The 25,568-nt window shown below is 44.8% G+C and overlaps 1 protein-coding gene across 3 annotated transcripts in view; it reads right to left on the reverse strand.

Annotated features, from left to right (window-relative positions):
- CSGALNACT1 (chondroitin sulfate N-acetylgalactosaminyltransferase 1) overlaps positions 1–25,568 on the reverse strand; it is a 528,406-nt gene that overhangs the window by 411,868 nt on the left and 90,970 nt on the right. For 2 of the 3 annotated variants that reach the window (XM_075352485.1, XM_075352484.1), the window contains exon 2: positions 12,652–12,691. The exons of the other annotated variant lie outside the window; for it this stretch is intronic. The gene's annotated coding sequence lies outside the window, so the exon portion shown is untranslated. The remainder of the gene's footprint in view (positions 1–12,651; positions 12,692–25,568) is intronic. 3 annotated transcript variants of the gene reach the window in all.

The following is a 25,568-nucleotide window of genomic DNA, read 5'->3' on the forward strand; positions in this document are numbered from 1 at the left end:
ATGTCTCTGGGCACTGAACATCTTGTACTTCTGGACACTACAGGGAGTTTGCAGTTCTGGAATATTACAGCACTGCAGGATAATGGGTTCCTGGTCGCTTCACGTTTGATTTTTATCAAATCTTTCGCAGTTAATGTGTGTCTTTTTTTCTCAACACATTTTGTTCTGGATCCTAGTTGTTTTGTAAAGGAGTGGAAAGCTGTTCGGCACTCCCTCTGAAGGGCTATTGTATAATATATATTGACCTGTTATTTTAATGTGTTCAATTCTCATTGGGCTGTAGCTGTCTAGTAAATCTAGTATTGATAGGGTTAACAATTGGGGGAGCCCATGGTTTGGAAGGACTTAAAGTTGGTATCAGGAAGTTAGTTCCTGTTTTTAGCAGTTGTTAAAAGTTCTGAAGGAGAAGGTTTCTTAAGGCCCAGTCACACTAAACAACTTACCAGCAATCCCAACAACGATACAACCTGATAGGGATTGCTGGTAAGTTGCTCGGAGGTCGCTGGTGAGATGTCACACTAAGCGACGCTCCAGCGATCCCACCAGCAACCTGACCTGGCAGGGATCGCTGGAGCGCCGCTACACGGGTTGCTGGTGAGCTGTCACACAGGCAGATCTCACCAGCAACCAGTGACCAGCCCCCAGGCAGCAGCGCCGCGTGGAAGCGATGCTGCGCTTGGTAACTAAGGTAAATATCGAGTAACCAACCCGATATTTACATTGGTTACCAGCGCACACCGCTTAGCGCTGGCTCCCTGCACACCTAGCCACAGTACACATCGGGTTAGTTACCCGATGTGTACTCTGCTACGTGTGCAGGCAGCAGGAGCCGGCTTCTGCGGATGCTGGTAACCACGGTAAACATCGGGTAACCAAGAAGCCCTTACCTTGGTTACCCGATATTTACCTTCGTTACCAGCGTCCGCCGCTCTCACACTGCCAGTGCCGGCTCCCTGTTCCCTGCACTCCTAGCCAAAGTACACATCGGGTTAATTACCCGATGTGTACTGTGGCTACGTGTGCAGAGAGCAGGGAGCTGGCACTGAGAGCTGAGAGCGGCGGACGCTGGTAACGAAGGTAAATATCGGGTAACCAAGGAAAGGGCTTCTTGGTTACCCGATATTTACATTGGTTACTAGCGTCCGCAGAAGCCGGCTCCCTGCTCACTGCACATTTAGTTGTTGCTCTGTCGCTGTCACACACAGCGATGTGTGCTTCACAGCGGGAGAGCAACAACTAAAAAATGGTCCAGGACATTCAGCAACAACCAACGACCTCACAGAAGGGGCCAGGTTGTTGCTGGATGTCACACACAGCGACATCACTAGCAACATCGCTGCTACATCACAAAAGTTGTTCCTTAGCAGCGATGTTGCTAGCGATGTTGCTTAGTGTGACGGGGCCTTTAGAGCAGTGCAGCATTTTGGGTTGTGTTGTGTGAAGAGTGTGAAATTCTGGCATACCCTGGTAGCAAACTAGCAACTAGTGATGTTTCTAATTCTACAGTAGCAGGCACGTGTGGTGCCTATTAAATGAGAAATATTTATTGAAAGTGCATCTGTTATCCAGACATGGAAGTCATAGTGAAGGAAGTACAGACCTGCTAGGCTGGGGTACTTTTTTATAAGAAGCCGTAGAGACACACCTTGTGGGTCTTGTATTCTGGAAGTTAGTAGTAGTTGTAAGGATTTGCAGCAGCACACCTTGACCTGTACAACCCTTGCAAGAGAAGATGGAGTTTTTCGTCAAAGTCAGCTGTGTTCCTTTAGTGTGTGCCATAAGTTATTTCTCACCACTGGTAACCATAAAGGTTGCTTCTCTGTATTCCACAGATGTGTTTCACAAGTGTTATTCCTGCTACCAAATGTACATAAGTTCTATTTCTACAATCAGTAAAGAGAAGTTAATTTTGATATCACTCTTTCTATTTCCATCAGGGAGTCTTGGGGTCTTGGTCTGCCATACCATCTGGCAGTATGTGGTCTACAATTGCATTTTATGGAAGTGACACCACACACACCCAACCAGGTACGCAGTGTATCACACCCTGGCCAGAGTGGCCTCTTACAGCTTCAGATTTCATTCTTCTTCAGTGCTAGAGAGGAGAAGTAGGGTTAATGCTGCGCTGTTGCCAAAAATGAGGAAAAAATTGTTGATTTGATAATAAAAATGTTTTATTCTATAGGTTGACCTATGAAATAAAACATTTTTATTATCAAATTAACAATTTTATTTCCTCTTTTTTGGCAACAGCGTGGCATTAACCCTACTCCTCTCCAGCACTGCAGATCCTTCCCCATGGGGCTGCGGCAGCCACCATTGTCTTTATGCTTGCTTTGTGGTTGTGACTTATACAACCTTATAAGGCGAGTGTAATCTTTACACACCGCTATTTTAATTTCTGGTAAGACCCTATTTGCGCTTTTTGTCCTCAACTTTTATATTTCATTCTTCGCAACAGTTTGACAGTTAACGTGCTTCTTTTTTCCTCAACATGTTTTTTGAAACTCTGCAATCACATAACAACATCTTAGCAATTAAAAGACTGCTGCATCACTCTTGTAAGACTTGTAACAATTCTTGACTTTTTACAGAGTCAATAAAATTTCTGTTTAGTCCCATTTTGCATGAGAAAAACAAGTGGCCTAATAATTCTGCACACCTTGATATTTTGATAAAGGTTGTTGTTATCCTTAGGCCTCACCCTCCCTTATTACACAAATACTGTAGAATACTGTATATAAGTGCCCAAGCTGCTCTGTATCATGTAAAATATACCTTTATTATAATCACATTGGGGGGTGGTCCTGGTCTAATGGGCATTGCTTGTCTTGGGTCCGGCACCTCCTCTTTCCTGTGCAGTCTCCAAATGGATGATGCGTCCTACGTAATCCACACAGAGGCCTCCTTTGAATTGCCCTGCTGAGGGCAGATCAAAGTATTGTAGTGCGCATGTGTGAGTGACCTTACCCCGCACCTGCGCATTACAGTACTTTGCGAACCCCTGAGCAGGGCAGATCAAAGGAGCGCAATGGAGGCCTCTGTGTGGATGACTCAGGATGCATCACCCACACAGAGCTATGAAGAGGGACAGCGATGGAAGGAAGACAGGAGGCCCCGGACTGAGCCAGCGACGTCCATCTGACCGGACCACCCCCTAGGTGAGTATTAGGGCATATGCGCAAGTTGCGTAATTTCATGCATTTACGCTGCATATTGCACTGCAAATGCATACGTCCTGCGTCCTCTGCACAATCTATGAAGATTGTGCATAATCCGTGCACACGTTGCTTTTTTGAACGCAGTGATTTGGATGCTAAAATTTTGACCCAAATCCATGCGTTCAAAAATACAGCATGTCAATTATTCCATACGCTTTCTATGCAGCTCCCACTCTGTCTATGGGAGAGACAGCATCCATAGCGCATGAAATCGGCATTTATTCTGCTGAAACACTGCATCCATTACGCAGTGTTTCTGCAGCGATTTGAAGCGCACATGTGCTGTCAAATGGCTGCAGAAATTTCAGCATGTATGTGTGCACAAGCCCTTATAAAGGTGTTTTTACGTTCTACAGAGCTGCCTGGGAATTTTACGTTCTACAGAGCTGCCTGGGAATTTACATATAGTATTCTAGAATGTTGCATATAACAGCTTACTGGTGGTGGCCACAGCTTATAGGGGACAAATCTTTTGACCGGTTCAATGCAAATGTTAATGTTGAAATGAGAATCATATTGAATCCTACAAAAAGTAAAAGATCAATCAAGTGAACAAGTGGTTTATATTTTAGGATGAAATGTACAAAGAAAAATAATAACCAAAGCGATTTGTTTAAAGCGAACCTGTCACCAGATTTTTCCCTATTAAACTAAAAGTATCACCTTCTGCAGCTCCTGGGTTGCATTCTATAAAACATGGCCGTTAGGTATGCTAATTACCTTGGTTGGCCAGAAGGGCGGGCTCATTTTCTGCTTCTTTATCCACCTCCTGCCGCTGATCGCCGTCCTCCCTCCTTGATTGACGGGATGACGCCCTCCGTCATCCTTCTCGTCGCATTTTCAAATCTCGCACCTGTGCAGTTAGGTCTGCTCGCACAGGCGCAGTTGGCTCTGCCATATCGCGGGCAGAGTTGGAAACAGCTACCCTCGCTCGCGCCAGTGAGCTAAATGCGCAGGCGCAAGATTATGGGTGGGTACGAGCATGGCGCTGGTGAGATCATGCACAGCACCGACCTCACCGGCGCGAGCTAGGGCAGCTATCTTATCTGCTCTGGCCGCGATATGGCAGAGCGAACTGCGCCTGCGCGAGCCGACCTAACTGCACAGGTGCGAGATTTGAAAATGTGACGAGGAGGGTCATCCCGTCAATCAAAAAAGGAGGACGCTGAACAGCAGCAGGAGGGGGATAAAGGAGCAGAAAATGAGCCCGCCCATCTGGACAACCAAGGTAATTAGCATACCTAACGGCCAAGTTTTATAAAGTTATTTTTGGGGTCTGGAAGGGGAGTCAGGGCCCAGGTGCACCTTCATAGAATGTAGCCCAGGAGCTGCAGAAGGGGATTCTTTTAGTTTAATAGGGAAAAATCTGGTGACAGGTTCCCTTTAATAAAATTAACATTCTTTATGAGAAAAAAAAAAGCATAAAATGTCACACTGGAGTTCTATACTACATATTGTCTTTGCTGACATTTTACAAATGTTTCAGTCCCAACTAGAGGAGTGTGAGTTATATCTGAGGTATGTCTATAAAATACACACACCCATATGCTAGTCACAGTTTTTCTATTGACAAAGTTTAAAAATAAAGCTTTGAAAAAATGTAGCTTGAAAGTGACAGTCTAACCTATGGATCAATCCCTCTGTCTATAACCAGCTTTATTCAACCTCTGAAATCTTGGGTGTAATCGCAATTTTATAGACCAACCATTACTGGCTGGTCTCCAGCAGCTGAACTCTTTACTGTTTTCCTTACAGATCTTATAACTACTACTAAGTCTCCTCCGTACAATCCGGCTCTCCCCGGCAGCTCTGCTATGCTGCGCTGAAACAAAAACAAGACTCTACTCAAATGACAGCTAAGAAATACAAGCTGACTAAAGGCTTTTTTTTTTCCTGATTATTCATTTGCATTTTTTTCTTTTTACCTTTTTTTAATGTTTTGTGTATTTGTTTATCTTTCCTTCAAAAAAGAACAAGCTGTTCATGAATTTTGTGCAAAATAAAAAATAATAGTTTTCTTCATTTTGCACAAAATTTATGAATGACATGTGCCATTTTGAAAAATTTGGAACAAAATGAATACACACAAAAATAAATAGAAGGAAGAGAACACATACGAGTTAAAAAAAATTGCAAATTCAAAGAATAAAAACAAGATGTGTCATGCCCCATGACTTGGAAATTATTCAATGTTATCATTGCTGTGTATTGCCTTTCTGTTGCTAGACAGAAGCTTTGACTTTCCTTGTATTTTGTCCCTTCTTCCTCCCTGTAGTTCTGTGATGTCAGCATTCCCCGCCCTTCTTCTTCATGTAGTGTTTTGTATCTGCCATCTTCATGTAACATGCTTTATGCTCTCTGAGAAAATCACTCTTTTTACCTGCTGCATTAATCACAAGCATTCCTCTCTTCCTGGCGTCTTCTTGCAATGAGATTGTGGCCGAGATAAACTGAGGAACCGATATGAACGTGAGTACAGTAAATATGAATAGCCCAGGAAGAAACGGTCTGTTCAGGCGCCATCACGTCCTACGTATCCGTGAGTCAGAATAAGATGAAACACACAATAAACAAATATACAAAAAAGGCCCAAGTGCAATAATGTATCAGCTCCGTCATATCTAGCTTAAGATTTGATATTATTATGTGCTTTCGTTAACTGTAACTTTTGCCACTTGTGTATTACACATTTTTGCTATTTTTTTAAATAAATTCAAATTAGCAGAGCAATATTAGAAAATGAGGGTTATAACCTTTAAAAGAAAAAGGTTTCTCTACCAGACACTGCTGTCTCTGCACAAACGTGAATAGTCACTGGACTCAATTAAGGTTGGAAGCAGCTGAGCTGAATGTTTATCACTTGGCTATCAATCTGATAATTACCGTAATTAGGAAAAGTCCCTGTATGTAGTCAATAAGCACAGAAGGCAGGCAATAAACATCTTATAAGCCAACAATCAGCCGACCTTTGTTCTCGCAGGTCTTAATAAGCAGGAGTGTCATGGCTTATAAATTTCCAACATGAGATATGAACAGTAACAATATTACAGGTTCTAGGAAATAAGAGTAAAGGTGAAGACAACAAAAAAGTGAATACACATTATCTATTACACCAGATCTGGATAGTGGGCATTTCAGAGCATGCAAGGTTTGTCAACCACCGCAAGTTCTTAGAGACTGTCAAATAAAATATATCTTTGTACCGTGTTAGCCAGTAGAGATAAAAAAATTGTTTAAAAGAACAGAGAGTCCTCAGTGGTTGATACCTTTTAATGGCTAACTGAAAAGATGGTAATAATTGCAAGCTTTCGAGACTACTCAGGTCTCTTCATCAGGCATGGTATAACACAAAATCTGAAGAGTCACGTATTTATACACAACAGGACTTAGAATACTGCACTATTCTAAGTCCTGTTGTGTATAAATACGTGACTCTTCAGATTTTGTGTTATACCATGCCTGATGAAGAGACCTGAGTAGTCTCGAAAGCTTGCAATTATTACCATCTTTTCAGTTAGCCATTAAAAGGTATCAACCACTGAGGACTCTCTGTTCTTTTAAACAATTTTTTTAGAGACTGTCAAGCATTTCTCCAAAATTATTGTGAGTTTTCTACTTAAAGGAAATCTATCAGTAGGATTTACCCTCATTCCTAAGGCATCTATATGGAAATGCAGAGTGTAGAGAGTTGAATAAAATGATACCTCCACATCTATGATCCAATATTTTATTGCAGGGAAACCTATGTTTTTCTTACTATGTAAATGAACTGCAAGATCTACAGCTGGACATAGATCTCCCCAAGAGATGATTTTAAATAAAAGAAGTAAAGCTTCCCAAATCCTCAAGTATAAACCAACATGAAAAGGGAAAACTGTTTACAAAAATACAAATATCTCTTAATGAGTATATATTAAATACACCATTTTAATTGGAGTAGAACCCGTATTGGTTTATACACATGGCATACAAGTTCACACTCTCATACATTGCTTGTCTAAAGCTGGGTTTACACACTGCAACATCTCAAACGACATCGCTGTAACGTCACCGGTTTTGTGACGCAATAGCGATGTTGTTTGCGATGTTGCAGTGTGTAAAATTTATCAGCGACCTGGCCCCTGCTGTGAAGTTGTAATCATTACAAATCGTTCAGGACCATTCCTAGGTCCTTTGTTTCCCGCTGTGCAGCATGCATCGCTGGAAAGTTTCAGTGTGTGAAAGACTTTGCAGAGACTTTGTTAGCAACTTCCCTTTCAAAAGGCTGCTTATCAACGTCCCCAACAACCAGCTAGGTCGCTCTGCAGGTCCGGATCGCTGTTGAGTTGTTGGCCAGGTTTGCCTGTTTGACAGCTCACCAGAGACTCACCAGAGACTTAGGGAGGTCGCTGTTACGTCACAAAACCGGTGACGTTACAGCGATGTCCTTTGCGATGTTGCAGTGTGTAAACCCAGCTTAAGAGAAGACATTTTGAAGTTTAAGAGGTTGTTCACTACTGTACATTGATGGCCTATCCGTAGTATAAGTCATCAATGCTTGATCAGCCGAGGTCTGACATCCCACATCCCCGACGATCAGCTGTTCTTGGTCGTGGTGGCAGCAGGCAGCCGGAAATGCACATTTCCGAAACTCCCCCTTCTTCTGATAGCGTCCCGCTACTGCAATTTTGTCTCCGATTGATTTCAATGGGGGGCCAAAGTGTTGTACCCTGCCACAGCCACTAATGGGGCAGCTCTGGAACTGAGCACCTGCTGCCACCACTAGCACCTAGAACAGCTGATCAGCAAGGGTGGGTGGTGTCGCATTTACTGAATATAGACCATCCACTGTATCCTCACTCATCTCCAGTAGACTGTGAGTCCTCGCGGGCAGGGTCCTCTCTCCTCCTGTACCAGTCTGTGTTTTGTATTGTTCACGATTATTGTACTTTTCCCTATTATGTATACCCGTTTTCATTTGTAAACCGCCATGGAATAAATGTCGCTATAATAATAAATAATATTAATATCAGAAGATTTAAAGATTCCTTATATTCGCATCTATTCTAAAGATCTATACAAACTATCCTAATACAGTGCTAGTATTACTCAGTCTAATTTGGACTAAACAATTTGCTATAATTTCTATTTTTTTTTTTTTTTTAAATAATGACTTTTTTAAATTTAGGAACTTTGTTTTTTGAACTTTTAGTTAGAGAATTTTGTCGGAGTGACAGGAGGGTATTGAGTGTATTTAGCAGTATGTCAGTCTTGTATTCTACTATATACTTGTCATCATGACAGATACTAATAAGGACTGAAGAGCTATCTGGTTGTAAGTTTGTAGCTATGGTTGTAAAACTCTTAGCTTATTTATACCTTCTCTGTCAGTTTTCACCCCTTTTTAATTGAACCTTTTCAGTTGAAACACAAGATTCATTTTCCGTGCTGGCTAAATATTTCCCATGAAGAAGTAATTATTTGTAAGTACCACAGGATAAAGATGCTAACAGCCATCGGAGCAAATCATCGAAGCAACAGCTGGCTCTACTTGTCTTCATCTGAACCATGAATTCTGCTACAGAAAACCACTGAGCATTTTAGAGTAATTATCCCCAAATTCATAGTCATTATAAGATCCATCTGAGAGTCAAATGCAATAAATTCCAGCAAGATGTAAATGACTCCTTATTGCGCACGCAGGAAATTATATGTGGGCTACTTAGTGGTTGCTTAGTTACTAAAATACTTGTATGTTTTAAGTGAATGAAGGCAGCGAATATTTTATTATGTAAAGTAGAATCTAAAAATAAATTGGAAATAAACGAAATATTAGAATTCTTGTTTTATTCAGTTATTCACCAAAAATATATATGTGCCCATGTGACCCATTCACCAGGGACCTGACATAATTTGCCTTTCATTGCAATTTGCATTTTACTCAATAAGATTCAGATGTAAAGGAACTACATCTATTAGTCAAGTGTGTTACCTTAAAGTAGGGACAGGATTACTCCTAAAAGAACGGGGTAAATTGGCTGGTAGGGAATGTTTATATGTGAATCTGAGGTCTGAGTTCCAAGATTCTCGTTACCTTCCATTCACTTTATCTGGCAGATTTACAATAGCTGCCTAACCTTCCAGCAGTTTAAAGCATACCTGTCATTTTAGGTAACTTTTCAGAATAAGCTGTCATGTGTGCGTGTGAGAAGAATAAGAATATCTGGCCATTATATGATTTGTATCCTACATTATTCATCAGTTTTCCCCTCTCAGTCTCTATCTCTAATCTTCAATTCTATCTGAACTTCTGAACTACCGGGAGGAAACCAGCTTCTATGATACAGAAAACACAGAAATCAAGGGATTTCTGCTTCTTTCTCTGCTTAAAACATGTTAAGAAATTAGAATAACAGCATAGAAGTGAGCAGTACTGAGCTGTGTGGCTGTGCATCCAGCTTTGGGATGAACTAAATCACTATATGCAGCACAACTTGTCTGTCTTGTGTGCCCCTGCTTATTTTCTGACTCCGCTCCACACTCTTCCTTAGGATACCGTCTCGCTAAACGACGTACCAGCGATTCCGACCACAATACGACCTGGTCAGGATCGCTGGTGCGTCGCTACATGGTCGCTGGTGAGCTGTCAATCAGGCATATCTCACCAGCAACCAGCCACCAGCAACTTGTACAAAGCGCTTTGCTTGGTTACCTGATATTTACCCTGCTTACCAGCGTACACCGCTTAGCGCTGCCTCCCTGCACACGTAGCCAGAGTACACATCGGGTTACTAAGCAAAGTTCATTGGCTGCGTGGAGCTGACAGGAGCGGCGGTGTCTTCTGCAGCTCCGGTCACCTTCATGCAGCAGAGCTGGAAGAGACGCTGGACCATCCTGGATTACGCCGGACATGGAGGGCTTTTTCAGGCTTATAAAGTTGGTGAACAAGGCAATTTGTTAGTGTTTTTTTTCTAATAAAGGATTGTTCGGGTGTGTGTGTTTATTTACTGTAATTTACAGATTAATCATGGAAGGTATCTCGGGGAGACGCCTGACATGATTAATCTAGGACTTATTGACAGCTATGGGCTGCCAATAACTCATTACCCCGATTTGCCAACGCACCAGGGCAAATCGGGAAGAGCCGGGTACAGTCCCAGAACTGTCGCATATACTGCATGCGGCAATTCTGGGCGGCTGCTGACTGATATTGTTAGGCTGGGGGGCTCCCCATAACGTGGGGCTCCCCATCCTGAGAATACCAGCCTTCAGCCGTATGGCTTTATCTGGCTGGCATTAAAATTGGGGGGGACCGCACGCCGTTTTTTTTAATTATTTATTTATTTATTTTACTGCACAGTATAGACACGCCCACCGGCTGCTGTGATTGGGTGCAGTGAGACAGCTGTCACTCAGCGTGGGGGCGTGTCTGACTGCAACCAATCACAGGCGTCTGTGGGTGGGGAAAGTAGGGAATACGAGATTGATTAATGAGCGGCCGGCATATTCAAAGTAATTGTTGCCGTGTATTCTCTGCACATCTATTCCTCGCCGTCCTAGTGATCGGGGAGCGGTAAGTATGAGAGAGGGCTGCTCACTTCAGTCACTCGGGGGATTAGCGGTCACTGGTGAATCCTTCACAGGTGACCGCTAATCAGTACGCGGCACACAGACAGAGCCACGGCATGACAATGAAGTCGGGTGAAGTTCACCCGAGTTCATTCTCATCGCGCAACTCTGCTGTCAGCCAACATGTATCAACGACATTGTGCAACACACAAACGGACATTCCACACGGACATTCCACGTACACGTACACGGGCATTTTACACACAAAAACGGACATTTTACACGTACACACGGCTTGCATACGCCATCACACGGATGCCATACGTACCGGAGAAACGCCCCAAAAAAACGGAACACGGACCCGAAAAACGGACCGTGTCACACGGACGTTTTTTATGCGGAAGTGTGTTTTAGGCCTTAGAGGAAGCAGAGCGAGAGAGAAAGTGGAGAAAGAAGCAGAATTATGTAATAAAATATATCACCAAGTTTACTATATTTGCATGGTGTCCCATTATGCAAAGTTTGTTGAAATGACAGTGACCATTTTAAACTCATAAGAGAGAGTCTTAAAATGCATCAATTATAGGGGATCATGATTGATAATAGATTGGTCATCTTTACACTGCCTAGTCTAAAGTTACACCACATATTGGTTGACTACAAATTAACACTGTACCACCTTTTCAACAGACTTCACCCTCTTTCTAATGGCTTCACCACTGTCACGCGACTCAATAAAAGTGTCCAACATATATAATAACTGTTTGTGCAAAGAATATAAGACAATTTTAATACAGAATTTGAGCCTTTTATTTGCTTTTTGTAATTGTGTTTTTGATAGAATTGTTTTAGATAATCAGATTTTTCTTACTATGGAATTCTATGAGCAATAATTGTGTGATTTTTTTTAACTGCACAACTGTTGCCCAGGATTCCCAATGTGAAAACCCCAACATTTTCGATGGCTGCTTCACCTAAATACAGAGCATTCGGCTGGGGCCACACGGGGACTAATGCGATCCTCGCATGACACTCGGCTCACGCTGGCAGTACAGCAGGAGCCGAGTGTCATGCGATCGGACCTAAGCTGTGGGAGATGGGCCAGCGCTGAGGAGGGGCGGGCCAGCACGGAGGAGGGGACGGAGGGATTTATCTCCCTCTCTCCTCCGTAGCCGGCTATTGCCATTCTCGCCCTGCACTCGTGGTACACCGGTGTACCGCGAGTACAGTGCGATCTTTCTCTCGCCCCATAGACTTGAATGGGTGCGAGAGAAAGAGTCTCAGCTTACAATCGCAGCATGCTGCGATTGTTTTCTCGGTCCGATTAGGGCTGAGAAAATAATCGCTCATGTGTGCTGACACACAGGCTAATATTGGTCCGAGTGGAATGTGATGTTTTATCGCACTACACTCGGTCCGATTTTCATGCCGTCTGTCTTAGGCCTTACAAATTTAGATCACATTTGACTGCAAAGTCACTGATGATTGAACACTGCAGTACAAAAATCTGCCACTTGGGTAAAATGGTCACTTCACTCAACACTTTTCAAAGTATCTAAAAAAAGAGGGGTAGGAAGGGGAGGTCATAAAAAGCCCCACATTTACTGATATTGTGTACCATTTTTTTTTTCTAATTAAGTGTGCCCCATTGACTAAATATGCCATGTTTATCATACAGTGTGCACTGTTGTGATACATTTTGCACTGATTATCCTGTCCGTCACTTTTTATTCTGCGTAAATTTAGGGCAATATTAGCTAATCTGCCCATGATTCCTAAAGACTTGATTTTTTATGTTTTGTTAAAAATATGTTTTCTAAATAGAAGAATTTCTGAATTTTATGATTAAATAAAGGACCACATAGAATGCACCAATACTCACTATTCTGAACCATAGCCAATCGGGGTCTGTTTTCAGTAATCTGAAAAATAAAAAAATAGAAGCAAATTAGTTGAGATGTCAATGAGTTTTTTGTATCCTCATATTTAGCTTTTTCCCTAGTGGGAAGTATGAAGAATTATTTTGTTTATTAGTGGTATTAGTAATAACTACTTTTGGGAAGATCTTTCCTGACATGAGTAAATAAACTGTATAAAACAATTGACTAGCATCTTTTCGTATACCTCTGCATTGTGTTGTTCCTTGGTTATGCCAATTAGCTGTATTGCATTTATCAAACAGGGTGAGTTCATAGTTCACACTAACTGGACAGTGTCAAAGGCAGACACCCCTAGATGCTACAGGTCAATACTGCATGAAAAGTTCCATAATTGTCATGCCAGATCATACAGACGCTCAGTGTTCAGTGCAACACAAGGGTAACAATGGAAATTTTATGGAAGGCAGGCCCTCATGATATGGAGAGAGGACACCTCCTGAAATTCACCAGTCTGTACTGTACACTCCCTAACGTTCCTATCTGGGTCCTTCCACCATCATGTGCCTAGGCCCTTGCTTTCCTCTAACTCACACTGGCTATTGAGAAAGCCGGTGAGAACTCTAGTCTCACCACTGTAATAATACAACACAAGGTAAGTGATAAAGACAGAGGGAATATAGACACAAAAAGGAAAACACTCCAAGCTTCTCCAATGCAGCTAAACACCACAGCTGCAATAGTTCCGACTCCTCAGCTTCCTGAAGAGACAGTCTCCTTTCAAAGTGGTCAGCATAAAAATCAGAATCTATAACTGGCATCAGATGGTAAGACACGTGACTTTTTATAGCAAAAGAGCTGCACCTTAGATTAAGGCTACAAAGCATAGCCAGGTAGGAAAGAGTCCTTAAACCCTACAGCACTAAAAGAAAGTAGAGTAACTCAAATTCAAGTTGTAGATCTACACAGACTAAGTTGTTCTGACCTTCTAGTCCCTGACTCATCAGAGGTCTTCCCAGAACGTGACACACTCATGAAAATATTTTTTATTTCTTTTTTTAAGGGGTTGTCTGAGATTAGAATGAAAAAACGCTTCTTCTTTTCTAGAAACATCAACATTCTTGGTTATTGGCTTTGCTAGATATTGAAGCTCACACAACACACAGGCAAGAAAGACTTTTTGAAAAATAAACCCCTTTTCTATCAACTTAGACAGCCTCTGATGATTTATGTGTTTGTGCCAACAACCAATCATATTACTAAATTGTATGATTTGGCAACAATAAATGGTTGTGTTTGGAGGCACGGAGCACAGATAAGGATGCGTTCACCTATAGATATTCCAGTTTCTCGGTGCCCCTTATATTTTCTTCATTTAAACAGACATAAGTTTGAATCCCAGTAAAAGAAAGACTGTATTCTTCATGCCTCTAAGATCCGAGGCTTACTGAGGAAATGGGCAGGTATACCGGAAAAAAAATGTAAAGCGTTGTAATGAATGCTTATTACACATACCAAAGATTCCATAGTGATGAAAACAGCGCTAAAATGTGCTATTGGTCTAAGGTTACATTCACATGTGATTTCAAAAATCCTTTACAGATTCTATTGCTGATTTTTTTTTTATGAATCTGTGCCTAAATCTGAATTTATTACCAGCAGATTTTGTGGTGGGTTTTTCAAGATATCATTCTATGCACTGCACAAATTTCATATCAGAAACCCACAAAAAGAAATGACATAGTTTAGTTTTAAAATCCTCATAGATATTTATCTATAGATAAGATTTGTTGAATTTCACAAGAATGGGTGCATAAACACAATGGAGTATAATATGCTTTTAAATAAAAATAAATAATGTTATTTAAATACCAAAAAGGCATAACAAATAGAGATAAAAATATATTAGTGAGAGGTATTGCAAGGAAGTCCATATAATGTATCCACTGGGGGCAAAAATTTACTATAATTCAGGACATAACAATATGGAAAATATAATAGACAAAAAATGCATGAATACATATATTTTGTAAATTGACCAGAATATACCGTGTTTTTCCAAAAATAAGACACTATCTTATACTTTTTTTTTTGTCCCCAAAAAAGCACTAGGGTTTATTTTTGGAGGAGGTCTTATTCTTGGAGAAACATAGTTGGGTGTAGGTTTACCTTCCCAAAAAAGCAGACCCCTCACTTCCCAGGAGACTCATACTTACCAGACCCGGACGTCTGCGTGGCTCCCAGGTCCTCCTGTGATCTCCGGTGGGTGCTGCACGCCGTCCTCCCCTGCTTCTGGCTGGCTGGCTGACTGACGCTGGCACTGACACACACACATTGGCTGCCGATGACACACCCACTGGCTGTCGCTGACACACACACTGGCTGCCGCTGACACACACACTGGCTGCCGCTGACACACACACTGATGGACAGAGAGACAGACAGACAGACAGACACACACACACACACACACACACTCACTTGATCCAGCGTTACAGAATACTTCTGGAGGCAAGGAATGATGGGAGGAAGTCACGTGTTCGGCCCGCAGGTCCTATAAGCAAGCATTCTTGTGCTCCACTGTACTGCCTCCCAGGATGCTGCCAGCTAGAAGAAATCGGTGTCCCTGGATGTGGTGAGTGCGATCTGATTGTGTGAGATCGGATGTGTGTGCAATCTGATTGTGTGTGTGTGAGATCGGATGTTTGAGTGTGAGATCTGATTGTGTGTGTGTGAGAGATCGGATTCGTGTGTGTGAGATCGGATGTTTGTGTGTGAGATCAGATGTGTGTGAGAGCTGATGTGTGTGGGTGTGCGATCACGGCAGGTCCTGTCGCTCAGGGTGTCCGCTGTATATAATGAAGTGTCCTGCAGTATCTTTAACTTTTTTAGCTGCATGGACACTTCATTATTGATCCGGGACAAGGGCTTATTTTCGGGGGAGGGCTTATATTTAAGCCTTGCTCCGAAAATGCTGAAAATCGCTGCTAGGGCTTATTTTTGGGGGAGGGCTTATTTTTGGAAAAACAAGATAGTTATGGATATGGGTGGATTAAAATTAGTTGTACAAATGACTGAACCCACTGTTCCAGTCATATTCACATGTAAACGGTGCAGTCAGTCACTGGAAACAGTTGTGCCATGTTAGTCACAGCTGATGCCAGTGTTCAGCTGCAGTGGTCTCATGCTTGCTGGAAGCAAGGAGCACAACAGGGTGCAATGTATCACAAGTGTGTTGCAGCCTTATGAGATCTCAGGGGTCACAGCGCATTGTGGATCGTAGAATCACTTCAATGCCTGCTCGTCGTTTGCTCTGAGTTGGAGTGTATTTAATTCCATCCAGCACTGAAGGGGTTAAGGTTCATTTCAATCCTGCAGTGATCTAACAGGTAATTGTAACCTCAGCTGCAGCTACTCCTTTCTGCTATAAATATTGTCTCCTTACTCCTCCCTATGCCAGCTGTAGCTCAAACGTAAGCTGACCATGTTGAAGAAGCTTGTCGCTGCATAGCAGTGGTGTCGTTCCTATTGCAGCTGCAAAGTTCCTTACTGAAGGAATTATTATTGGAATTGTTATTGTGTCTTTCCCCACCCCTTTGTCTTATTTACATTGCGTTGTCTTATTGTAGAAAATTAGTGTCTCGCTGCTCTAACCAGGATGAGTTTAGGGTCAATGAGGACCTAGGCACATGATCAGCACACACGGGGAAGGAACCATCTAGGTGCCTTAGGGAGTACAGGGTTCAGCCTCAGGTGAGTGCTAGGAGGTAACCCCACTCCCATCTCCCTAGGGTGAGGGCCCACTGTTGTATTGTTTTACTGGTGTACCCTGTGTATTGCGTCGTCCGCCCTTCCCCCAGCGTGACCCTACCCTGGTGTTCTCACAGTGTCGCGCCGCTCGCCATAAGTCTTCCCATGACCAGTCACAAAAACTCTGACACATAGGCAGAGATGGGTAGCCGAGTCTATATTATTTTTTTAAGCATGCTTTGGCCCTTTTATTTTTTTTTTTAAAAAAAGGGTGAACAACAAAATCTGCTAGTAAATATTTTTATTAATGAGCTCAATTTTCCATACCATCTGTTCTTCTAGTGAAAGTCTACAAATTAGAAGCTGTTTGACTGTACACACATTGTATTAGAGCAGCAGTGCCATTTGCATTATCTGGTGATTCTACTAGAGCTGTAAATTTGGACTGTAAGTGAATGAAAAAAATCGAAGCAATCGTTACAGCTTTGCAGACTTGCCAAGGCATTTTGTGTTCATTCAATAAATTTAAATAGCTTAAGTTTATATTTTTAATTGTATTCCTGCCTTGCTGTGGCAGAAAAATGAGCTCACCTTAACCTCCATAAATCACAGGCCAACAAATATAGAAAAGTCACTGAGGCTAACTGCAGCCGCAATGACCAAATGCTTGGTTAAATCATAGCTTTGTTCCCCTGCTCGAGTAAATAATTTCGTGACAAAACCATTTATTGTGGAGCCTCTACGCTATAACAGATGCTCAGCTGAAAATTGTAAACAGATAAAACTTGTAGCTCAATGAACTGACGGAGTTAAATTAACATACATTTTATACTGCTGACAAGAGTGAGAAAATACCGGAATGTATTGAAACATTGCTTGAAAGAAGAAAGATATTCAATGGAAAATGAGCAAATTGATAATAAATAAGACAAAATCAGATGAAAAACAACATTTATTTCAGCTAACAAGGCAAAGTCCCCTAAGGAATTTTGTCAGGCGCTAAATAAAGTCAGCCAATTTACAGTTCAAAATTGTTAGAAATATTTCTTAAAGGCAACCTGTGAGTAAGGTCAATCCTCCTAAACTGTCCATGTAGGTCATTGGAAACGGAATAATCTGGAATCTGATGTTTTATTCCAGAGGAATCCACATTTTTCTTAAAAGATAAAAGAGTTGGAAAGATTTATGGGCTGAATATTGATCTTCCCTAGAATCCGCCTTCAGAGCTTATTTAAAGAGCTTGTTCACACCAGCCTATAAGAACGAGTGCAATCCAATAAAAAACGTATTGGACTCAGACCAATGCTATTCAGTGAGTCACTGCTGATTGTAATATTTTCTTCAGCTGTATTCATTATGTGTAGATATTGGTGGACTCTCAGATACCTGGGTTCGGCGGGTCCAACTGAGTATAAAAAAAACCCGGTTTGAGCGTGGATTTGATCCAGGATATTTGGCCTGACACCAAATAGAAGGGATAGGGGGATTGGGGCAAGTACGTGATACTTATTCTCCCGTGAGGCTCTAACGCTACTTCCGGGCCCATTCATTATGCCTCATGCATATGCACTGCTTCCCTCGCCCACCAGCAGTCCCTGCATCTCTGATTGGGTGCAGTCAGACAGCGCCTCCACCCTGTGTGACAGCGTGTCTGACTGCTTTCAATCAGAGGTGCTGTGTGTGCGTCTCTATTGCGTCCCCCATATTATGATATCCAGCCATGTGCTTATCTTGGCTGTGTATCAAAATAAGAAGGACCTCATGCAGCTTTTTTTAAAAAATTATTAAAATTAATAATTAAAAAAACTGGTGTGCAGACTCCATGTGTGCAGACAGGCCATTTCAATACCCAGCCATGATAAAGCTGACTGCTGGGAGCTGGTATTCTCAGGCTGGGGAAACCCATGCTTGTTGGGCCCCCCAGTCTAAAAATAGCAGCCTGCAGCCGCCCAGGATTGTTACATCCATTAGATGCGACAATCCTGGAATGTTACTTGGTTTATCCCGATTGCCATGGTGCGGTGACAATCGGGGTAATAAGGGGTTAATAACAGCTCACAGCTGCCACTAAGCCATAGATTATTAATGGCAAGAGTCTATGAGACCCTTCATTACTGATCTGTAAAAAGAAATAAACACAAACACCTAAAAAATCCTTTATTTGAAATAATGTACAAAAAACACACCCTCCTTCACCCCTTTATCAATCCCCAAAACACCCAGGTCTGACGTAAACCACACAAGGTCCCACAATGATTCCAGCTCTGCTACATCTCAAGTGACAGTGCGTGGGCATAAAACATGACCACCCACTGTGATCTTCAGGCAGAGTATGACTGAGCCTCAGTGATGAGGTGACATCACTCAGGTTATTTGCGGTCACAGTTGAAGGTTCCCACGGTACTACATCTGTGATCGCAGGTAACCTCACCTCAGGTGACTGCTCATTGTAATGCTCAATCTCTGCCTGAAGAAAGATAAAGGCCACAGCTGAGTGTTGCAGCCACCAGCTGTCTCCTTTATCTGCTCTGGTGTCACATCCCCACTGGAGTCTGCTTCTGTGACTTTTGCTGCGATCACCAGGTGCTGCCGTATTCCCACGTGGACAGTGCTGGTAATAGGGGAGGAGTCTGTGCCAGTGGCTCTGGTGGGCGCAGCCTCTGCCCATCCACTTAGCTGGGGTTCCCTGGGACCTGCAGTTCCACTGGCTAACTGTGGTGGCGTGTATCTTCCAGCTGAAATTACCACCTTTCAGCTACAGCCAATGGGAAGACACCACACCCTTCTAATTCCCCTTCCTGTCTGCTGGTCTCTGCCACATAGTTTTGTAGTTCTGCTAATCTTTGGTTCACACCCTGCCCTGAACTTCTGATCCCTGTGTCTGACCTCTACCTGTTCACTGACTACTCTTCTGCCTGCCATGTTCTGTACTTTGCTGCCTTTACCGGTTTGACGTTAGCCTGAATTCCTGACCACCCTCTTGCCTGACAACTTTGTCCCTTTCTGTACCTCCTGGTTTGGACCCTGCCTGACGACAACTCTTTCCTGGATTGCAGCCTTCCATGGGCAGCACTCTCCTGGACCTTTTGTAATTGCAAATCCCTGTACAGGGGTAAAAGCATTTCGGGGTTCTTGGAATCCTGTTGAGTGGGCAGCTAGCCTTTAGTCTGTCCGTGACAGCCACCCTACTCCCGGGCAGATGTTACAGCTGGGTATCAGAATACAGTGGACCCTATATCATTTTTTTCTAATTATTTATTTATTTTTACACTCCATTTCAGGGACCCTGACAGCTAGTGTGAGGGAAACCAATGACAGACGCCAGCACAAAGAGTGGGGGCGCAGTCTGAGTGCAATCAATCACAGACGTTGTCACAAAGGGTGGGCATGGGAAGAGGACCTGGAAGCACTGTGACAGTAGCCAGCCTGGAAACTTGGTATGTATCCTGCATTAATCACTATTTTGTCTCCTTTTGCAGGATCCCTGGCCCTTTATCTAGGCGACCGAACTTAAACAGTAACACGGACTTCTCTGAGAAGTCCGTGTCTGGTATCCATGCGTGGACATTAGGTGTGCATTACTATTCTGTAGCATAGAATACTGTAAATAGTCCTGTAAATGATTGTTGAATAATAGCTGCTGACAAAAAAATGCATGTCATACGGATGTCATACAGATGTTAAGAGAGAAAATAATCGCAAATCGTCAACAAACCCTACAAGACAGGGTGCATTACCAGTTTGAGACATGTAGATCAAGGGTGTAGACTGTCAGCCATTATATGTTTCACACTGGTACCAACTTCTTCCTTCATTTAAAATAAGCTGTGGATGCTTTTTCTCAGGTACACCAGTGTCCTTGAGAACTTTAAAACAGGTGTTTTACTATTATGATATTAATGACATTTTCAGTGCCATTTTGCGGGTCTGCAGGTCTATCGTACTAAGGAGAGAGAGAGAAAGGGAAAGAGTTTTTGTTGACATATTCTCCAGGCTCTTCCCATTCAGTTTCATCACTTTCCCATCCATTGCAGCCTTTTACTCAGGCCCCCAGACCCCCAGTTGGGTTCAGCAGAAAATTACTCGCATTTCCCATTGACTTGCATCAGTGGCGTAGCAACTGCTTTTGCCGCCCGGGGTGGTCATCAAATTTGCCGCCCCCCTCTATTAGCCATCAATAATCCAGAATATATATAACTTGGGTGTCTTGGGTATTGGGTGACGGACGAAGGGGGGCAGCGGCTGATGGGAAGAGCGGTGGCGTATAAGGGGGGGTCAGTGGCTGATGGGAAGAGTGGTGGCATATGAAGGGGGGCAGCGGCTGATGGGGAGAGCGGTGGCGAATGCAGGGGGGCAGCGGCTGATGGGGAGGGCGGTGGCGGATGTAGGGGGGCAGCAAATGGAGGAAGGCGGCGGCAGATAGGAGGCAGTAGCGGCGGTGGATCGGGGGCGGTGACTACTGCTGCTGCGGCGTCGGCGCAGCTGAAACGGGGCAGTGGCGGGGGCAGCGGTGGATTGGGGGCTGTTCGGGGGCAGTGGTGGATCGGGGGCACTTACCAAACGGCACTTGCAGGGATCACTCTCCTCAGCTTTCATGGATGAAGTGAAGCTGAGGGGAGTGGTCACCTACAGGTCACCGGACCCAGATCCAAGGTGATTGGAGAGATCGGTCACAAGGCCGATCTCTCCAATCAGAGGTGGGGGCAGGTGAAACAAAGTTCACCCAGCTCCAGCTAGTGATCAGTGCTATAGCTGTACTGATCATGGCTGGATTTCAATGTTTCAGCCATTATCAATGGCTGAAATATCACAGTGGCTGTGATTGACTGAGCGGTGTTCGTCAGCCAATCACAGCCTCTGTATGTCCGGGGGGGAGACATCACCCCTCCTGAGGTCAGGCAGAGGTCCCCTCCTCCCAAATCTAAAGTTTTTGCATACCGATCACAGCCACCGAGGCTCTGGGGCCGTGATTTCGCCATGGCGTACTGGTTACGTCATGGGTTGTTAAGTACCAGATCACAATGATGTACCCAGTATGCCATGGGTCGTTAAGAGGTTAATCAACAATTATTATTTCTTCTATGTTTTTATATTTTTTATCTTTTACCCCCAAAATGCCACCCCCTGACACGTGCTGCCTGGGGCAGACCACCCCCTCCGCCCCCCTTTGCTACGCCTCTGACTTGCATTGTACTCGCTATTCGGAACAAATATGCGAATATTACAAAGTAATCGTTATAAGAAAAACGATTACGAATATTTTGGTACTCGCTCATCTCTAGTCATCAATATCAGATAGATAGGGTTTTTGCACCCGACATCCCTACCGAGCAGCTGTTGTCTGCTCTGGCATTTGCCAGTTGTAAACAGATGTGGAGTGCACGGCTCCATTATTATTATTATTATTATTATTTATTTATAGAGCACCATTGATTCCATGGTGCTGTACATGAGAAGGGGGTTACATACAGAATACATATACAAGTTTCAATAGACAGACTAGTACAGAGGGAAGAGCCCTTGCGGGCTTACATTCTAAACGACCATTTAGCGTCCACTGCCAAAAACTACAGATCGGCAAATAAATATGATGAAGTTTAATGGCAGTGGCCACTAAACTGTTGACGGCTTTACAATTTAGCTTTGCAACTGTTCACATCCGGCTGCCACCAGTGCGGAGAACAGTTGGTTAGTAGAGTTGCACTGTGTCGGACCCCCATGGATTTGACAGGACTTTAATATCAAACCCTTTTAGACTGAAGGACACTAGAGAGAGGCAAAGTATCTTAAAATATGCTAGATTCGTAGAAAGTTTATTGAGCTATTGAGCTGAAAATGCGCCAGATACTGCAGAGTTTTCATGGGCTGCATTTCAAGTTGTCTTTTAAAGCATTTATAACAGTTGAGCAAGGTTGGAATAGACACATTCTTGAAACACTGCCTTCAAAGTTCAAAAACAATGTGAATCACTGTAATTTTACTTTTTATCTTCTCATTAAATTTAGTAAAAATTGTGTTTCTTGTTTTGTTTTTTTTATTTCACTAGAACACCATAGATTGTAAACCTCACACATTAAGGCTACATGCGCACGCTGCTTTTTTTCCTGCTTTTTTGCTGCTTTTTTGGCTGCAGTTTTGTCAGCAGAACTTTCTGACATCTGACTTCCCAGCAAAGTCTATGAGAAGTCAGATTTGTCATGCGCACACTGCAGTTTATTTGTCAGCGTTTTTTTTGTCAAAAGTTTGTGACAAAAAAAATGCACCATGTTCATTCTTCCTGCGTTTTTGTCAACATTTGTCACCCATTGAAATCAATGAGGGCATCAAAAACGCAGGAAAAATGCATGCTAATCAAAAGTGGTGCATTTTACCTGCCTTTTACCTGCGTTTTTGCTAGCAAAAACGCAGGTGATTTGTCAGGAAGTGAGGTCAGGCAAGTGGTCCCGTCCCGTCCTCCGTGTTCCCTGAAGTACCGCTGTCCCCAGGGGAGATGATGTGGAGGACGGGACTATCAGCAGCGGCAGCGAGAGGGGGATGGACATTGGCAGCTGAAAACATTGATTTTTATCTCTCTCTGCTGCCGCCGCTGATAGTCCCGTCCTCCACGTGTTCCCCGAAGTACCACTGTCCCCAGCGTGCACGCACAGGGGGGATGATGTGGAGGACGGGACTATCAGCAGCGGCGGCAGCGAGAGGGAAAAATCAATGTTTTCAGCAGCCAACGTCCATCCCCCTCTCGCTGCCGCCGCCGCTGATAGTCCCGTCCTCCCCGTGTTCCCCGAAGTACCGCGGTCCCCGCACAGGGGAGATGATGGACCCCTCTCACCGCCACCGCCGCTGAAAGTACCGGGCTCCACGCTCCTGCCGCCGGCCGGCTCCACGCTCCTGCCGCCGGCTCCAGGCTCCTGCCGTCGGCTCCACGCTCCTGCCGCCGGCTCCACGCTCCTGCCGCCGGCTCCACGCTCCTGCCGCCGGCTCCACGCTGTAGCGCGATCAGCTGAGCTGTCAGAGGTTACTCGCGGCCACCGCTGGATTCGGCGGTGGCCGCGGGCAACCTCGGTGACAGCTCAGCTGATCGCGCGGCTGTCTTCTTTAGCTGCATGGAGGTGACCGGAGCGGCGGTGTCTGCTGCTCCGGTCACCTCCATGCAGCACTGCTGGATGCGACGCTGGAGCATGCTGGATTACGCCGGACATGGAGGGCTTTGTCGGGGTTAATAAATTGGTAATGAGGGAATTTGTTTGTGTTTTTTATTTCTAATAAATGATTTTTTCGGGTGTGTGTGTTTATTTACTGTAACTTACAGATTAATCATGGAGGGTGTCTCATAGACGCCTGACATGATTAATCTAGGACTTATTGGCAGCTATGGGCTGCCAATAACTCCTTATTACCCCGATTTGCCAACGCACCAGGGCAAATCGGGAAGAGCCGGGTACAGTCCCAGAACTGTCGCATATAATGTATGCGGCAATTCTGGGCGGCTGCTGACTGATATTGTTAGGCTGGGGGGCTCCCCATAACGTGGAGCTCCCCATCCTGAGAATACCAGCCTTCAGCCGTATGGCTTTATCTGGCTGGCATTAAAATTGGGGGGGACCGCACGCTGTTTTTTTTAATTATTTATTTATTTCTAATTTTTTTTTTTTTCCAATTCAACAAGCTTTATGGGCTTGTTTGAACTGAAAAATACATGAAACAATTGTTGACAAAACTGCAGCCAAAAACGCACCAAAAAAGCAGCAAAAATGCACCAAAAAAGCACCTACATTTTTTGTGACATTTCCAGGCTCTCTCTGACAAGGTGCAGTTTTGGCTGCAGTTTTGGCTGCAGTTTTGGCTGCAGTTTGTGAACACGAAAAAGAAGCAGCGTGCGCATGTAGCCTAAAGGACTTTATAAAAATAAACTGTAACAACTCTTCGGGCTCCCCACTCTCTCTGACATCCAGTCGTCCGACCTGCTCCAGCTAGATTACAGGAGTAGGAGCATTAAAGAAGGGCAGTGATCCTCATAGGGGTGAATGGACCCCATGACGATCGGGAGGGTGCAAGGTTAGGAAAGGGTTAATAGGTTTGCATGGGATGGGGGATGTGTGGGAGTACAGGATTGGTAGTAGGGAGCTGTAAGGGGATTGGGGGGGAGCAAGGAAGGGGTGGGGTGTTGGGAGAGGTATAAGAGAGGGGGGTGTGCTGTTTACCTCCCCTTTCGTCGATTGATCTTTGTGTCCCAGGACGTAGTGCTGCTGCTGCTTCCTGCCATGGCTGCCCTTGCTGAACTCCTGGAGATGGTGCGGGGGGCATCCGAGGTCATGGGAGTGGATGCCCTGAGGCAGCAGCTGGCAGCGGTCTGTGGGGCTGAAGCGGCGCCGCCTGCTGTTCCAGCGCCCGGGCCGTGGCTACGTGCTCGGCGGGCGCGACCGCCGGAGCGCTACTCCCCCAGCTGGAGGGGGAGAATCAGATCAAGGAGCCCCTGCGGGGACCCTCCGGAGCAGCGGCGGAGCCCTCCAACTAACCTAGGGGAGCAGCCGGCCACCGGGAGGAATCCGCGACGGAGATCCCGTGGGTCGGGGGTGGGCGGAGCCTCTGCGAGGCCCACTTCCGGTCCGCGGCCTGCGCAGCACCAGACCGGAGCATGGATGACGGCAGCCCCCAGTGATGTGCCGGCTGGGGGTGGCGCTCGGCGTGCCGGATTGCCGGAGGAGACTCCCTGCAGGCCGCAGGGGAGAGCAACAGGACGGGGGACGGGAGCGGATGTGAGCGGCGAGGTCAGGAGATCGGAGGAGGGGTACAGTGGCCCGCAGGCACAGAGGAGATCGGTAGTCACGGTCCCCCCCGGCGAGGAGCGTGCTGGGGGTGGGTCCCGGCGAGGAGCAAGCTCGGCACGGCCTTCCGGCAGTCGGCAGGGAGGGAGCCCATTGAGGACGACAGGAGAAGGGGCGGCGCAGCAGGATATCACGATTACAACGGGAAGAGACGGCGGCAGGGCGCCACGGCGGGAGAAAAGGAAGAGGTCAAGCAGGAGTCGCCCAGACGAGCGGGGTGCGGTGACCGTGGGGGTCGACGGCCGCCAGGTGCGGGCTGTCCCCTCGCTGGTCCCCCCTGAGGATTTCGGCAGCGCATCAGACTCCAGCGAGGAAGAAGGAGCAGCGGCAGGTCGGACGGACCGGCAGCT

This window comes from Anomaloglossus baeobatrachus, chromosome 1 (assembly GCF_048569485.1).
Source record: "Anomaloglossus baeobatrachus isolate aAnoBae1 chromosome 1, aAnoBae1.hap1, whole genome shotgun sequence".
Classification (NCBI taxonomy): domain Eukaryota; kingdom Metazoa; phylum Chordata; class Amphibia; order Anura; family Aromobatidae; genus Anomaloglossus; species Anomaloglossus baeobatrachus.